Source organism: Oxyura jamaicensis (assembly GCF_011077185.1).
Source record: "Oxyura jamaicensis isolate SHBP4307 breed ruddy duck chromosome 4 unlocalized genomic scaffold, BPBGC_Ojam_1.0 oxy4_random_OJ100, whole genome shotgun sequence".
Classification (NCBI taxonomy): domain Eukaryota; kingdom Metazoa; phylum Chordata; class Aves; order Anseriformes; family Anatidae; genus Oxyura; species Oxyura jamaicensis.
Window position 1 is genome coordinate 1,223 of NW_023303780.1, and position 5,494 is coordinate 6,716.

Genomic DNA, 5,494 nt, shown 5'->3' on the forward strand with positions numbered 1-5,494 from the left:
TGTCTCACAAGGGGGGGCTTCCTACACGTGGCAAAGAGATAAAACAAGAAAAAAATATTACACTACTTTACTGCCCAACAGAGAAAAACAATCAACTTCTTTCTGACTGGAAAGACTCAAAAAATATATATAATTTTTGAACTGGTGTAATTTGAAATCTATATTTGCTGATGTCTCTGGGGTGGTGTACCCTTGACAGCTGAAAACCAAATACTTTTAGAAAATATACAACAGAAATCAGAAAGGTAAATTGGTACAAGAGAAACAATACTAAAACTTTTTTTCTTTTTTTTTTTTTCTTTTTTTTTTCCACAAGTTTTGAAATGTTTCCAGAAGTTCTGCCACAGGAAAATTTTGCAGCAGGAATGCAAATCAATAACCTATGCTATTAATTAAAAAAAGAGAAAGGCCACTTCTCCACTTCCTCCAGAATAAAGAGTTTGGTAAAGTGAATTTTCTATGTAAGCAAGACAAAGATTACCAGTGAGAGGCTCAGGTCTCCAGACCTTCTTCTTGTTTCCATCACTCCCTGAAACTGGCCACCAAGCTTTTGCAGGATTACATCCTGTCCAAGATCAGGAGATAGCACTGAGACAAAATATGGTCAAAAATTTTACTCAAGATCTTGCAAGTCCTTTATACATGAGTTAACACCAACTACTGAAATCAATGATTGAGGTTGTAAGTACACACTAAAAAATCCAGGTCTGTCCCACCATCCTGTTTATTCTGTTTGTTTGTTTCTTTGTTGTTTGTTTGTTTGTTTGTTTGTTTTTTTTTTTTTAATAGAGTTCTTGAAATGTATTTGGGGTCAAAAAAGTAATACTTCATGTCTGAAATTACTGAAGAGCTCTTGACTGTCAGGATTACTAACAGCTGATTTTGGCTTGTTAAAAAAAAACACCACCACCACTAATGACTGAAAAACATATTTTCAGTATCTGAAAAAATGTACAGAAAGCCAAAATCAACTGCACCCACTCATCTTTTTTTTCCAGAGATATGAGGCTCTACATCAAAATTAACAAATAGGCTTATTTTGGATGTGTGTGAAAGTTTAATACAAAATTATGTTTACTACTGATTCTCCAGGAGCTACATTACATGCCTTTACTATTCTAGGAGCCTCCTGGACTGTAATTTCTCCATCACATATTCCTTTGATGTTAAAAGATATAAGTGATGTTGCTTTCAGAACTAAGAAATGAGAAGGGATGCCAGATGTATGTTAAATGTAGAGAATTTGAATCAATCCCCCAAAAGACTTACTTAGCCAGGGCTGGTATATCTTTCCCCTAGCTAATTTTGAACTTCTCATGAAACAGGCATGATTCATATGACACAAAAGCTTTTGGGGAAAAAGAAATCAATCCCCAAAACAGTCAGAGATCCTCTTGGGACAGTTCAACACTTTAAAAAGATACAAAAGCTTACCTCTTATCTCCTCACCAAAATATTATCCAGTGGGCAAAAATCTTTCAAGTTTCAGAGTGTGTGTCTTCATGGGGATTCATTTTTTGGCATGCACCTTCAGTACAGTGGTTTGATCCAAGCCATTGTACAGTCATCTTTCAGATGCTACTTCCATACCTACAGATACTCTGTTGTTCAAAACACTAAAATCAATGTGCTAAATCCAAAGATGTTTCAATTCAAAATACTTCCATGGGATTGGCATCTTAAATTTGAAAACAAGAATCAGTCAGGAAGTACATGTGCTCCACTAACTAATTTTAAAAAGTCACAACAACAAAAACCCTAGATTCTGTGCTGTGTTAGGATTTTACTGAACAAACAGCTCTTGCTGTACTTGTTATAATTTTATATACAAAAAATGATGGAAGAATAAAATTTTAAATAATGGTTTTACAGAACACGTTGCAATTAATCATGGAATAGGATGTTCCGAGGTATTCAATACCAAGCTCACAAGTCATAGGGCACTTAAATTGTAACATGCTCTTCTCATCTTTGCAATTACAAATAATTTTTGAGATGCCCCAGTCTTCAGCAGTGTGTAGCTTTCACCCACTTTGAATCCATCTATGAACAAGCATATCAGTACCGAAATCCTGGTGGTCTGATTTAGGGACAATATTCAACATCACCTCAGACATTTATTACATGATAATTTACTAAATGGAAAAAAAAAAAAATCTCAAGTAATTTATTTTAGGTAAGTTTCTTTTACGTAACTGAAAAACATTTAGTTAAGGACAACACACATGTAAATTATATTTTCCCCAAACAATGAATTGATGCTAACATGCAGAGTAACATCACTTGAACAATTTAACTAGGGTAACTTTTTAAAATCATTTGCAAACCATAGCTAGAACATTTTTTCTCGACTATTCAAGTTCCACTTTCAGGGGATACGGCAGTTACGCAACATGTTAACATTCTCAAGACTACTTTAAAATAAAATGTAATCATACTAATTATTTTTTTTTGTATTTAATTATTTTAGTTATATTTCATCGAACAAATGAACAAAAAGTACTATGTATGAGTGACTATACTTTGTGAATTATTTCTAATGTGCCTCTAAAAAAAAAAAAAAATGAAACAAAACCACCCCAATTTCACAACAAAGTTTCAAAATCTGAGCTAAATCCATCTGAAACTTCACAAATAATTTACCAAAACATTAGCAAGAACAAGGTTTTGGAAAAATGTAAGAATGTGACTATGTGACTGCATTTTGAAATTTGGTATATTAAAGCCTTTACTTCCCTTGTTGCAAGCTAATTCATTTTTACACCCCTCTTCACCTTTTTTTTTTTTTTTTCCCCCTTTAGATCATAACAGAAATCATATAGTCAAGTTAGATTGAGTGATTACCCATGCTTACTCTAAACAGCAGACAAAAGTTACAGAAAACCTGGACCGAGATTACAGCAGTTTACAAAACGTAAAACAAGGGTAGCAGATGTGTCTTCTTTAGGATAACACAGGGAGGGTTTCAGGAACTTTAACTATTGTATTGTATTGATAGCTCATTTCAGAGAGTGCAATGTTTTTTCCTCCCTTCCCTCCCTTCTGCAAAATAAAATGGTAAACATGTTCTCTTCAATATATAGTTCAGTTGCAAAAAGATAGTATTTGCATAAATATAAAAACACATGATAAAGCAAAATATTTTTAATTAGTAAGCCAATCATAAATAAATCCACCTAAAAATTAAACAGAACAAGAAGCTGTGTTCCTTCTACATGGATTTTTTTTTAAGCATGTTTTAATAGTCAGCTTCACTGTCTAGCTTGGGACTGAAACAATTCATCATTGAACACTCAACAATTCAGCACACTGAGCTAAGTCTTTTTTTTTAGTTACATTTTTACATTTTCTTTACAAATGTAATACTTATGTACATTATATATTTTATTTCTACAATTCATTTACTTTAGTGAAATTCTACAACTTTCAAAGGGAATTCGCTGAGTCTTTACTAAATATGAATTGTTTCTTTTAAGAAGAAATTCATATAAACAACCAACATACAGCACTGCCCTTTGACATCTCTGTTAAGAATTTGAATCTTGAAGGGCTACCAGAATAAACGTAAGAAAAAAAAGGCTTTACCTAATTGTACATTTCATTAAGAAATATCATCCCACATAGCTACATAGAATATGTAGCTTGCAATAAACAGAGCACCATACCGCCGCACTACTGGAAACGTGGATAAACCACTTTAAAATTTACTACTGAAAACAGCTTCACCATTCCTAGCACTTTTAGACTGAAATAAATCTGCAAAACTCTTCTGGAAATGTATACATCTTCTTCTTTAGCTGTAAAGTTTCCAAACCAGTGCTGATTACTGTATACTGTGAAGAACAAACATCCACTTTTGTAACTTTCCATATACTTCTCTCAGCCAATGCTTCTATCTGGAGTCAGGATTTTTCTTCTAGTTTACTCCTTGCTCATTTACAAATCTGCTGCTGAATATGAAGTAAGAATTCATAATAAGAGAAAGCTGCTTCTGTCCGATCTTCAATTAAATGCTGAAAAAACTCTGTCTTGGCAGGAGTTTCATCTCTGAAAGAATAGATATTTTAGTCATTTAGCAAGAGATACACTGTAAATTCAAGTAGAGGCATAAATTCTAATGAATTGCTTATTATGTTTTGAAGCCTAGATTCAGCCCCAAGATACTATAGTACAAATAACCCAAAGTTAAGAAAAAAGCCCTCGGAGTCTATGATCACTATCAAACAGCAGCATCTTTTTAACAAGCATAACATGGGAGAAAGGTAGGTGAAATAGCATTTAAAGTATCTTGTAGAAACACAAGAACAGAAGCATAAAAATGATCTAGTGTTTAGACGTAAGCCATTAAGCTGATGGCAATGAATTCTGAAAGTGTTATATGAAATCCCGATAAAGATTAAACCCATAAAAAATTACGTCTGTGTATACAGAATTTGAATGTTCCCTTTTTCCTCATTTGACAACAGAGTTTACAGACCTCCACTGCAAAGGGGTTTTAGATAACAGCACTCTACCAAGCGTAGAGGAGACAGTATTTGGTTTCTTCTGAGCTAGACACCCCCACTTTTCAGTGTCAATTAGAAACTGTAAGTATGACTTGCCAATAATCACTCAGTATCTAATAGATATACCTACTTTATTACTTGAAGAACTGGGCTTAAAGGTCTGTTGTCCCTCAGCCAGGCTATGAAAGACCGCGTCCTTTCTGAAGAAAGTGCAACTACCTCAGGGAGCTGTGTCTGGTTGAAGGTAATTGAAATAAATTATATTTTATTATCAGAACTATTTTAAAGAACAGATCCTCATATTCATGACATGGCCCAATGACAGAATAACCACCATTTCTATTGTGAAATTACCATGTACTACATATACACATTTTTTCTTCAGCTTAAAATACAATTCTGTAATACCTGTTTTATACCTGTTTTTTAGCCACCAGCTAGGCCGCTATGGTCCTCGCTAGGCAGAGAGCTTGCGCTAGAAAGTCTGTAGCCACCCAGACAGACTGCCTGCTCAGAAATGCGGCAGTTCAGGTCTCTGGATGCAGGGAGTGCCAGAGCCCGCTGCTGCCATCTGAGGGATGCAGAGATACTGTGTGTGTGAGGTGCGAGCAGGTGGATGACCTGGTCCGCCTGGTGGCAGAGCTCAAGTAGGAGGTGGAGAGGTTGAGGGCCATCAGGGAGTGCGAGCGGGAGATAGACTGGTGGAGCAACTCCCTGCAGGGTCTGAAGGAGAGGCACCGGGGTGAGACTCCCCTAATGGGGGTGGACCCCCTGCCCGGTCACTGTCGGGCAGAGAGAGGGGACCTAGGAGTTGAGGAGTGGAGACAGGTCCCTGCTTGACGTTGCAGGAAACTCCCCCCACCACCTGCCCCACCTTCCCAGGTGCCCTTATGCAACAGGTTTGAGGCCCTGGAGCTCGAGAGAGCGGTGGATGAGGGTGTGGCAGAAAAGTTAACCAGGAAGCCTAGGGTGAGGAAGTCTGCTCCACG

General features: G+C 36.3%; 1 long non-coding RNA gene across 1 annotated transcript; it reads right to left on the reverse strand.

The window, feature by feature from the left end:
- Window positions 1-2,097: 2,097 nt before the first annotated feature.
- On the reverse strand, window positions 2,098-4,856 carry LOC118157167. The gene is made up of 2 exons (XR_004746560.1): window positions 4,636-4,856; window positions 2,098-4,047 (listed from the first exon to the last, which is right to left on the reverse strand). It is a non-coding gene; the product is annotated as an uncharacterized LOC118157167 (long non-coding RNA).
- Window positions 4,857-5,494: the final 638 nt, after the last annotated feature.